Source organism: Zootoca vivipara, chromosome Z1, assembly GCF_965207765.1.
Source record: "Zootoca vivipara chromosome Z1, rZooViv2.hap1.1, whole genome shotgun sequence".
Lineage (NCBI taxonomy): Eukaryota > Metazoa > Chordata > Lepidosauria > Squamata > Lacertidae > Zootoca > Zootoca vivipara.
Window position 1 is genome coordinate 60,628,970 of NC_142583.1, and position 12,242 is coordinate 60,641,211.

Sequence of the window (12,242 nt, forward strand, 5' to 3'; positions counted from 1 at the left end):
GCTACACAAGGTCTAGATCTAACAACTGCCTCCCCCATTCCCAGCATTGGACTGCTCAGTTCCTTCCTATCAATACTGCACTGACTGACTGGCCTTGCATGCAGTTTTGATCCAGTCCTCCTTTTTCTCCCTGCCGAGAAGCTCTGCATTGCCTCCACTGCAAGATGGAGGCTGTAAGCCTTTCTTTGCCGCCGACACCTGCGTCTTTTGCCTTCCACGCAGCTTCGCTGGGAATAGGAAAAAATTTGGAAGTTTTCCTCCGATGTATTTATCCTGCTCAAACGTAGCCAGAGCTCTTGCAGCACTTAAATTCAAGAGGTTCCCACACCACGAAACTCCCCTTCTTTTCCCACCGCCATGTCACTACTTTAAAGAGGATACAAGAGGAATGGAAAGGGTTTAGAAACTTTAAGGTGGCAGCGATGCGGCACAGGAGCAGAAACTCAGAGGCTTCTGGAATCATCACGCTTGTGTTGTGACAAAGCAAGTTAGTTGCTGGCGTGCTATTGGAAAACAGAACCTCTGCTGCTGCCATGGCAACGGCAAGCCCAGACCACTGACTTAGCTAGATCCATCCATTTATCACATGCAGAGAGAGGCTGCTTGCTTTACAATTCTTAAACATAGAGATAAGTACTTTCTTGACCAGCAGCATTTCTACCTTCTTCCTTTCCCCTTGTGCCTGAGTTTTGTGCAGTGGAGAAAACTTGCACATTCATTTTATTAGCAGGGGATTCTCTAAAGGAAGCCGTTGCTTTTGCTTACTAGCTGTTCCGCTGACCCAAATATAATTGGTCTTTAAACCGCTCGGGTCTGAGTTTCTGCATTACAAGGAAATCTCCCCTTGCTGTATTTAGGGCGCATTTTTCGCCGGCGTTTCAAAAACGGCAGAAAGGCAGTTACTTCTCTCTTCTCTCCCCCCCCCCCCCGGCACCACCTCGCCCAGACCAATCCAAAACAAAAACAAAAAAAACCAATACCCAAAACAAGATGCAGCCTGAAAAAACTACAATAACAGAATTTCTATAATTCGTAAGCTTTTGAAATCCTATTATTATATTCCGCTGTACGTTGCTCGGGAGTGATCGCTGAATCAAAAAGTTGAATTTAATCTATTAAACATATAACGGCAACCAAAGGGAATGGGGGTGGTTACGTGCCAGTCCTGCGTTTGCTGAGTCGTGAGCAAGACGTCAGGGATCCCAGGCGCTTACTCAGGGTCTGTGTTTCCTTCGGAACAATAAGGCACAGTGGAGTTTGTGGTGTCTTTATGATGTATGGTTTATTTATATACACACACAACCTGGAGCCTAGAAAAGAAGGGCTTGTCACAACAGCAACCCAAAGGACGCCAGCTTATTCCATAGCAGCAATTTCAGCATCCTTTCTCTGCAGCCTCCATTGCTCTGTGGAGCAACTTTTCCTCTCTGCTTCCATCACACTCCCTAAACTAAGCCCTTCATCTACTGATGGAATGAGGGCTCAATTCATTTGCATCCTAACACCTTTTTCCTTTGAGCTTGGAACTCCTGATCACCTCACAAATAAAGCTTGTCTCACTTCATTAACACTTGTTGATTTGGCTAGGATTACCATGTCCAATACACAACCCAGGAAATGTGCCTAAACCCAATTAGCTTTTACAAGTTAGTTGCCAATGCTTAGAATATACACTATGCTTCCTTAGATTCTAATTCCTGGAGAGTCTGACACATGGGTTTTAACATGAGCTTAATCAATTAAACACTTCAACGCGCTATAATATGGCGAAAGATTTATACGATCTGAAGAGAAACCAGAGTATATGAAAACTTTATCGGAAGTGATCATTTTGCAGATTCATACAAACCCTGGTCATATGAACTGGTGAAGATGACTAACAGAGGATGCAGCGGAAAAAAGAATTCTTCCAGGAGGAAAACTTCCCACTACTTTTTCCCCCCACAGGGAGCTTTCTATTTAAAATGCACCATTCTATGAAAAAAGCAATAGCAACTTAATGGAGACGAATCAAATAACACCAATCAAACTGAGCAGTTTCAATGTTGAAATTAACTTTTTTCAGGTGACACTTCCTAGGAAGTGCCAGTATTCTAAACCAACACACAGTATATTTGCAAACTGCAACAGAGAAGAAGGAAAAGGAAACCAAAAGAATATGCATAACTAAACGTGGAAAGGGGGGGGGGGGAGTATCAGACAGATTCAATTATAGTCCATGAAAAATACACTGACTGGTTTTAAACATGCCTTTTTACAAAGCATGGCATCCCATGCAAATAACTATTTTTTCTTTTGTTATTATTTTATTTCTAAATAGTTAGGTGGTTTCATAACATTAGCAGCAAGTCAAATCAAAGCCAACTTCAAATTCTAATTCTATGCAACTGGCAAGTGAAAGTAAAACCCAAACTATAAAAAAGTGTGATTGCATTAAACCACATTAAGTGTATTTCAGGGAACAAAAACTTGGCTATTAAATATTTCCGTAAACTCTGATAAAATAAACAAAATTAACAAGGTGTTGTTGTTGTTGTTTAGTCGTTTAGTCGTGTCTGACTCTTTGTGACCCCATGGACCAGAGCACGCCAGGAACTCCTGTCTTCCACTGCCTCCCGTAGTTTGGTCAGACTCATGTTGGTAGCTTTGAGAACACTGCCCATCTCGTCCCCTTCTCCTTGTGCCGTCCATCTTTCCCAGCATCAGGGTCTTTTCCAGGGAGTCTTCTCTTCTCATGAGGTGGCCAAAGTATTGGAGCCTCAGCTTCAGGATCTGTCCTTCCAGTGAGCACTCAGGGCTGATTTCCTTCAGAATGGATCATTTTCATTTTGCTTACTAAAAGCAAAGCAAACATGATACACCTCATCCTACTCATTTCAAAGTTTTCCAAGCCTCTGCTGGGGGGGTTCCCCCCAAAAAGTGTAAGATTTCCTAAACGTCAAAGGAAACCAGCCTTTCTTGTGCAAACATTTGTGACAGCATTTTTTCATTCTACTTTAACATACTGAAGCTGCAACATGGATGTGAATATAAAAGTTGATACTATTACATAGGCTGGGCATATGCCAAGCAAAAAAAATTTTCAGGGTACCTTTCAGTAAAATTAGTGCTGGACTCAAGCACTGAAACTGATGATATTCAAAAAGACTGAACTGTGTAGCCATTAAAAGCAGTACAGCACTGGAATGTTTTCAATGCATTATGTTTTAATGAGATGTTTTAATGACGAGAATATCATTTCCATTATCATCCAACCTGCCACACAATTTTTTAATTTTATTTTTGCATTTACTAAAATATTTATATGGGGCTTTCAGTATAAGCTATGTCCAAAATAGTTCACATTAAATTTCAATAGAAACAACAACAATAAAATATTTGAGGATATGGATGATAAAGTGCTTAGAAATGAGTGGTTTACAATAAACTACTCCCCCCCCCATGACAAGTTCAATGGGACTTACTCCCAGGAAGTTTTTTTAAAAAGGATTGCAAACTCAAGAGTGGCAGGTGACTTCTATTGCTGCTGCTTTTTTGTTGCTTTTCACCTGCTTGAAGTTTGCTCATATCGCCGTTTTTAAAACTAGCATCAGCTGAAGTGACCCAAACTATGCACTTTCTGACACGTTCAGGCTGTGAAGTTTTCTGGAAAAAAAGGAACCTCGTGTAGAACGCCCACCATACTAAAACATCCTTTATTCCATCGGCCCAAATCGCCTTTTCACACAAATGTCCCGTTTTGCCTTTGCGACACATTTAAAACGGAAGCATCACAAGTGATAGCTGCTAAGTTTTACACTGCAGGAGGGGGGAAAGGGTGGACAAGAAGCTGTAAGAAATGGGCAACGTGCTTCCGCTCTAGAACACACAGCATTTCTCCCTTCCCAAGATTAAGGAGGAACATTTCCTTTTAATACAACAGCAGGAAATCAAGAGACTTAATAAAGCCCTTTTCTCATTAAAGCTACACCTTCCCTGCTATGAGAAGAGAGCGATTAAAGTTTCCCAAGATCAAGGGTGGAGCTTTCCCCCTACCTTTTCTCATATATATATATATATATATATATATATATATATATATATATATATATAATCAAGATTATCTTTCCTAAGAGAAACGAAAACCAGCCATTGATACGTATCATCACATTAGTCACACACCCAGTCCTGCTTCTCACTAAAATCTGGATGGGAAAATTTCTAACAATGAAAGCCAGCAGCCAATGGCTCAGTGTCCCAGTTCTCTGTGCACCAAACCACAACTCCTTTTGCTTTTGCAACACTCCTGTGGCTGACCGTCACCACACACCCCTTCCTGCCCTGGGCCTTTTATGAGAATTTTCAACTAGCAGTCAAGGTAGACACCCGCTTCTCTTGCAACAGATGCTTGATTTGTTAGCATTCTGTGACTGAGCCTTCCCTGTTAGGGCAACCATGAACAGTCCTTGCCATGCCTGCATTCTTAAACATTTCCCTCTATGGCTTTGCATATCATCTCAAGGGCCAAGACACCTTGTGTACCCTAATCTTAAAATATACACCAGAATGAATACACTTTGCAACTGACTACAATACATTGGGCTAGACTCAGCATGTCACGACCACGTCTAAACTAATATAGCAGCAGGCCTCTCTCAACATCCAGAATCCCAAAGAAGGAAGAAAAAAAAACCTGAAATCAACCCAATAATTCACCAGCTTGCTACTTAACCCTCTGGGAAGGTGTGAAGAATGAAACTGTGCAACAAGGAGGTAGCATTTACTACTGTATACTCAATACTAAAGGATATGCAATCGCAGGGTGGAGGGCTCTGTTAAGGAGGAAAGGGAATCCTGGGAACACCAACTTCCTTTTTCTCCAAGTGCAAAATGATTAAAATTAAGACTGACTTCTTGGTAGGGAGTCTAGTGAGAATGCACCAGGGCACTGGGTGCAATGAGAGACGACTCCCCAAGCTGGCTTCCAAGTATTATTATCTTTTGTTGGAACAGTTGGAGGGTTAAAGAGCAAGAGCAAAATATATTTTATCTCAGCAGGGCTGTTAAAAAAACAAAAACAGAGAGAGGGGGGGGGCAAGCAGGAAGAATATAGAGGATGGAATGTGCTTGCATGCAGCCGAATTGGGAGGGTTAATTAGCACATCAAAGGTCCGAGACAACAAAGGAGAAAAAATCTGCAGCAAACAGTCAGCTTGATAAGAGAGTTGGGGAGATCAAATATTTACCAGCCTTGATGCCTTCACCTCTCCACCCGCAGGTAGTGCTCCCTCTCCCCTTAAATGCCGTGAGTGACCTAGCAAAAAACCTTCACCTGCCAAGTCTCTGCTTGTCTAACAGCTGTTAAGAGTCACAGGAAGGCTGCAAGGGGAGGGGAAAGCAGAAGGTCAACTCTAAATGCCACCTTTGTCTGCAGCAGCCTTCCTTAACAGCTGCAAGGCTGGGACCAGAGGCCCTCTAGATGCTGTTGGACTCCAACTCCCATCAGCCCCCCCACCACCACCAAGGCAAGTAGTCAGGGGAGATGAGTCCTGTAGTCCATTGTCAACTGGAGGGCTTACAGGGGTCAGCAAACTTTTTCAGCGGTGGGCCAATCCACTTTCCCTCAGATCTTGTTGGGGGGCTGGACTATATTCCTTAATAATGGAAAGGTTTGGTCTTCTTGCAGTCCATGGGACTCTCAAGAGCAGGCATCCCCAAACTTCGGCCCTCCAGATGTTTTTGACTACAAATCCCATCATCCCTGACCACTGGTCCTCTTAGCTAGGGATCATGGGAGTTGTAGGCCAAAACATCTGGAGGGCCGTAGTTTGGGGGTGCCTGCTCAAGAGTCTCCTCCAGCACCATAATTCAGAAGCAACAATTCTTCGGCGATCAGCCTTCTTTACGGTTCAGCTCTCTCCAGTTAACACATACCTCAGACTATTTGTTACTACAACCATGACCACCCTTGCCCCAAATAATTAACCCTGCCAGAATGGCAGGAGCTGCAAATTTATCTTCGCTGCAGTTCAATTTTTCTAAGAAAAAAGAAGGGGAGGAGAGAGGAATAACGCCAAATTCCCTAAATCTTAATTTTCCCTTCCTACTGCTTCTGTTTTCCCATTCCGGGATGCCTGTCTATACCCACCACTTTGCAGAGAAATCTGGAGCATGCTTTTGAACAGGACAGTTTTTCCTTAGGTCTGAAGTAATTCTAGCACAGTAAGCTTTTTACATTAAAAAAAAAAAATCGAGAAAACTTTCTAATGCCAGCATTTCTGCTTCATTTTATTGTGCTTTCTGTAAACCTCTCCCTGAAAGCCCAAGTCCCCCTTTCCCGTTTTTCAGAATTCCTGCTTTCTGTCACTCACAAAAACAAGCCAGAAAGTTTATCTGGAATTTGTCTTCCTGGGGGCGGGGACCAGTAAGTCGGTTGTAAAACCTGCTGCCTTGGAATTAATAAACAAGTTCTACTCCTTTGAAAGTGAAAGGGGTGTTTAAAGGTGGAGTTAGTAGAAGGAAGGTGGATTAGTAGAAAGAGGCTCTGCACTTGCCTGGAAAAAAATGGTCTAAGAATAAAAAATGCATGAAACAACACTTCCTTAAAAAGCACTATTATGTAGGATACTGAGCAAATTGGTGAGCATATTCAGTAACACAAACCTCCTGCCGGAATAAGTATTGAAGCTAGTTTTCCAGATACATCCTCTTTTCAGACTTTCGAATGACAGTCACTTAACTCATTTTCTTTAAAATGTCGAACACATGCAGACACACTGGCTAGAGAGGTTGCTAGCTCCAATCTCAAAAGAGAGCACTTAGAGCAGCTGGTAGATTTTTAAAATCCACCTGAAATTATTTCAAGCACCTGAGGAATAATTTCTTCCCAAATGCATTGAACCTGGAAGAGGTTTTAAGTTAAGGCAGCTGGAACTTCTTCTTCTTTTGCTTTCATAGTTTTGTCATGGCTTTTCTGCACTAGATGACAGAAAAGAACTGCTTTGCTAGGGGTCAAATCAACAAACATACACTGATATATCACATCAGTTTTCCAACAGCAAACACATGTGAATTGCCCACTGACCACCTGAAAATTGCCACGGGTCTTGGGCCGACCACATAATGTTTTTTTGGGGGGGGGGCCTGTTGTAAGCTCTGTCCTAGATGCTAAATCAGGCACCCCCAAACTTCGGCCCTCCAGATGTTTTGGACTACAATTCCCATCATCCCTGACCACTGGTCCTCTTAGCTAGGGATCATGGGAGTTGTAGGCCAAAACATCTGGAGGGACGCAGTTTGGGGATGCCTGTTTTAAATTGTATTTTTACAGACATCCCACTGACCACCCGAATGAAGCTTGTGAACTGCAGGCCATGGTTTAGGAACTGCTGCCTTAAAATATTCTGCCAATAGCCTGTCAGAATATTCCTTGTGTATGGAGCATAGGAAATGTCATAGCTTGGTGGCAGAACATCTAGTCCCTGGCATCTTCAGGTAGAACTGGCATGGGTCTGCAAATTCTGTAGAGCCACTGCCAGCCAGTGTAGACAGTACTGCACTGAGTTACATGGACCAGCTTCCTATGTTCCTAACATGATAACTTGCGCCCTGTAGGCCTTTTCCCAGACCTTACGTAACTGGGAACAGGAGCTGCAACAAGGTCAATTATATAATCCCATCCATTTACTGTTTTGACACCTGCTAAAAATGCACGCTAACCAACAGTTTAAAAAACCATGCATGCATGCACAACAATATCATTTTTCCTTCTCCCAAAGAACAGTGTGTCCTGCCAAAGCAGTATTTGCAAGGAGAGGGAGTGAAGCAAGCTGATCAGGTTTCTTGGTGTCACAATTTAATGTGTATGTAGCAGACACATAAAAGTCACTGCCTGGGCCAGATTGGTTTTGCGACAAGCATGATCAAATGCAGGAGGAGGTGGGATGCATCATCTAAAAAGACATGGCTATGTAGATTACGGCACATTTGATTCTCAATACACCCCCCCCAAAACACACACACACAAATTCTATGGGCTAATGTAAGCAGACTGCAATCTTGGACATAGTTGAAGACTGGAGAAGCAAAACCACTGGATCTTCTAGGCCGTTTTAGCACCACTCCAACAGTAAGTAGGTTTTACTTTCTCCCTTACGTAAATGACTGCCACATTAGAAAGAGAAAATCATTGCTCTCGAGTATATCGTCTAGCAAATGCAAAAGCTGCACGTTTTCCAAAAGAACCTGATAAAGGTAAAGGTAAAGGGACCCCTGACCATTAGGTCCAGTCGTGACTGACTCTGGGGTTGCAGCGCTCATCTCGTGTTATTGGCCAAGGGAGCCGGCGTACAGCTTCCAGGTCATGTGGCCAGCATGACAAAGCCGCTTCTGGCGATCCAGAGCAGCACACGGAAACGCCGTTTACCTTCCCACTGCAGCGGTACCTATTTATCTACTTGCACTTTGACGTGCTTTCAAACAGCTAGGTTGGCAGGAGCAGGGACCGAGCAACGGGAGCTCACCCCGCTGCGGGGATTCGAACCGTTGACCTTCTGATCAGCAAGCCCTAGGCTCAGTGGTTTAACCCACAGCGCCACCCGCGTCCCTAAAACCACCTGATACCCCACCCTAATGACAAGGACACAGAAGGATCTATTTACCCTAACCAGTGCTGTCCCACCTCAGTCTCCCACACAGAAGAGGCAAGCAAGATACCCCAACTGGTGCTCTCTGGCCCCGAAAATGGGAGCGCAATGCAATTTTGCAGGCTGGCAAAACAATACTGGGCTATCTGCGCTAATCCGTCCTGGCTTTATGGAACAAGTGCTTGTCCACCCAGCTGGAAAGTGCCAGAGAGTGAGCAGGGGCCACCTCTTCATGCCAAAGATTTCCACCGCCACGGCAGTTAACTTTACAGCAGTCTCTCCCACTCCAGAAATCAGCACTGCATTAGCCAGGAAGAAGGTGTGCAGGTGATTGTACTACTTGCCTGTGGGCAAATGCTATTCTGCCCCAGGCAATCAGCAAATTCTCTTACTGGGCTTTAACAATGGAACTAATTTATGGCCTTTTATCTTTCCATCCCAAGCTACCCAGGGACAGCTGAACTTTCAGCAAACCTGACACTTGACGTCATTACAGTTCATTTGATTTGGGTATAACAAGCTCCCTTTTTTTTAACCTGTCCAAACCACATCCATCCAGTCTTTGACATGGAGCTACTCATCTGCCAAGACTCCACTACAATTATAATTATGGGGACTCCTCTAAGAACACCCCACATGGAATAGTGTGGCCTCCTAGGATGTTTGAGAACATTTGATCTTTCCTCACTCAAAATCTGAGTTATCTAGCCAACTCTTTTTAAATTGTCAGCAATTGGCAGATCCAGCATTTCCTCTTCCTTCTTTCGGGCTAATCAATTGGAAAGTTGTTTGTATGTGTATTTAGCTCCAGAACTACATCATTCCCAAAACCAATTTCCTAAAAAGTCTGGGACCTAGGAAACTCACATGGGCCTTCAGTCTATGCATGTACAGTACTTAGATCACCTAAGGAGGCCTTGTGTTCCTCCTTCACAGTCAGAGGTACAGGATGGTGGTAATACAGGATAGAACCCTTTTAATGGTAGCACCACAGGTATGGAATTCATTCCTTACGTGACCCATCATGCCCCACAGCTATTCGTTTTAGACACAGGAGTGAAGAGCTTTATTTCACAGGGTGTTCTGAATCGATCAAGTCAGATTTTCATTAAAACAGCGATGGTTTTGTTTTTTAATTTTTTAATCTGTTTATTTAATGATACTGCTATGAACCAGGCCAAAAAAAAGGAACATAAACATCCTATTTAAATAAACAACCTGTATTCACTCAAAGTGTGAATGTTTTTGGATGTAATGGCTCACAACACAATTTTTTGAACTAGGATACATTTCATTTCAGCAACTCCACCAAAATGAATGGAGATAGGCCTCTTCTGAAACTCCCCATTTGTTTCAGTGTAAACCTGCACCAGAAAAGCTCCCAGTGAATTGTGACCCTGCAATCGCAGCAGAGCAGTTTCAGATACTAGCTCCACTTTATTCCTTTGCTGAGAAACCACGAAGACAATCTACCTCTGGATAGCTGCAAGCCCTTCACAGATACACATAAATAATATATATATTTCCTCACAATTCCAGGTCTGATGCAGTTATTTTGACAGCTATTTAAATTGGATGTTGCACAAGTGTACTTCGAAAGTTTACTTTGGTTTTGGCAAAAGTTGCTACATAAGTCAAATTGCTTATCTGATACGCACTTCCCCTTTTGTCCTCAAAACAGTCCTGTAAAATAGGTTGGGCAAGTCAAATTTAGCTTAAGAGTGGGGTGCAATTGCTAAACACGGATTTCAACCTAGATCTCTACAGAGCTAAACCAAACATTTGCTCTCCATAAATGCTTACCACAATTTTCTGGGCAACGTAGAATTCTCAACACCATCTACCTTCTGAAACGTTACTTTAGCATAACTATTTTTGTAGGCTGATACCCTGTTTCCCCCTTTTTAATACGTAGTCATAAAGTAAGCCATGGCAGGGTTTTTAAGTATTTGAGAAATACAAGACATACCCCGAAAATAAGCCATACTTCCGTGCCGCGGAAACCAACCTCCACAGGCACCTCCACTCACAGAGTCACTCCATGCAGCCAGCACTGCAGGAGCGCGATCAGCTATGAAGAGGCGCTCCAAGAGCTCCGCTTAACAGCTGATCGCGCTCCCGCCTTGCTGGCTGCAGCCCCGCGCTCTGCCTTCTCGTCCACCGCCATCCCTGCCACTTCCGTGCTTGCCGCCACTGCTGGGCTCACTGTTTCTTCCTTGCCTGGCCCGGCCAAGGAGCTTGGAGCGCCCTGCAGCGGCGGGCGGAGCGCATGAGCCAGCGGCCTCTGCCTGGCCCGGCCAAAGACGCCTGCCACCCCGCCACCCGGAACTGGGGGCTGCTGCAGCGCCGAGCACTCAAGACAGCCCAGCAGCGCCCTGAGCCAGCGCCCTGAACCGTAAAAACCGTACCGGTAATAAAAAAATAAGACATCCCGCCGAAAGTAAGCCACCCTGGGTTTTTTGAGGGGGAAAAAGTTATAAGACGGTGTCTTAAAAAGGGGGAAACACGGTATTGCAGTGCAAGCCTAGTATCCTCAGCACTACTACTAGCCCCACCAAGCTAGTATTCCTCAGAAAAAGAAAGGTGATTTGACTTAGGAGAAGACTGCTTCCATGGGTGTAGCCAGGATGCATCACGTAGGCCAGCCATCCCCAACCTGGGGCCCTCCATATGTTTTGGATCACAACTCCCCTCAGCCTCATCAGTTGCACTGGCTGGAACTGATAAGGGTTATAGTTCAAAACATCTGGAGAGCCCCAGGTTGGGGGATCCGGGGGGGGGGGGTAGGTCCTTTCCTACATCAGCATTCTTCACCAAAAGCAGCAGCCACGTTGCCCGAGTGAACAGATACAGTGCAAGTAGATACAGTGGTACCTCGCAAGACAAATGCCCTGCAAGACGAATTTTTCGCAAGACGAATGCATCTTGCGATTTGATGGTGACTCCCAAGAAGAATTCGTCTTGCGAAAAATTCGTCTTGCGAATAGCGGTTTCCCATAGGAATGCATTGAAATTAAATTAATGCGTTCCTATGGGCAAAAAAAAAAAGAATTTTCAATGCATTCCTATGGGAAACCGCGATTCGAGAGATGAATTGGCTCACGGAACGAATTAAATTCATCTTGCGAGGCATCACTGTAAATAGGTACTGCTCCAAATGGCGTTTCCGTGCGCTGCTCTGGTTCACCAGAAGCGGCTTAGTCATGCTGGCCACATGACCTGGAAGCTGTACGCCAGCTCCCTTGGCCAAGCGAGATGAGCGCCGCAACCCCAGAGTCGGTCACAACTGGACCTAATGGTTAGGGGTCCCTTTACTTTGTCCTACAGCTCTTCCAGGCAAGCCTTCTATACAGGCCTGCCTGCACATGTCACTCCACACGAACCTGGTCACAAAACACACACACACACACACACACACACACTCCCCCCTCTGTGGGACACAACTCTTCAGTTTCTGTGGCACACAACTCTTCAGTTTCTGTTACACAACTCCCAGCAATTTACTTCAACACACCCAGAGGGAAGCCTTGGAAGAGACTTTTCAGGCACAACCTGCTCAAGTGACTCCCACAATGGCCAGACCCAAGTTCCACAGGAAAGTTTGCCTTGCAACGAGGA

At 44.4% G+C, this 12,242-nt stretch overlaps 1 protein-coding gene across 9 annotated transcripts in view; it reads right to left on the reverse strand.

The window, feature by feature from the left end:
• The window catches only part of AFF1 (ALF transcription elongation factor 1), a 147,595-nt gene that overhangs the window by 84,525 nt on the left and 50,828 nt on the right, over positions 1-12,242 (reverse strand). Inside the window, exon 1 of one of the 9 annotated variants that reach the window (XM_060278427.2) lies at positions 5,226-5,353. The exons of the other annotated variants lie outside the window; for them this stretch is intronic. The gene's annotated coding sequence lies outside the window, so the exon portion shown is untranslated. Of the gene's footprint in view, positions 1-5,225; positions 5,354-12,242 lie in introns of those variants that run through there. 9 annotated transcript variants of the gene reach the window in all.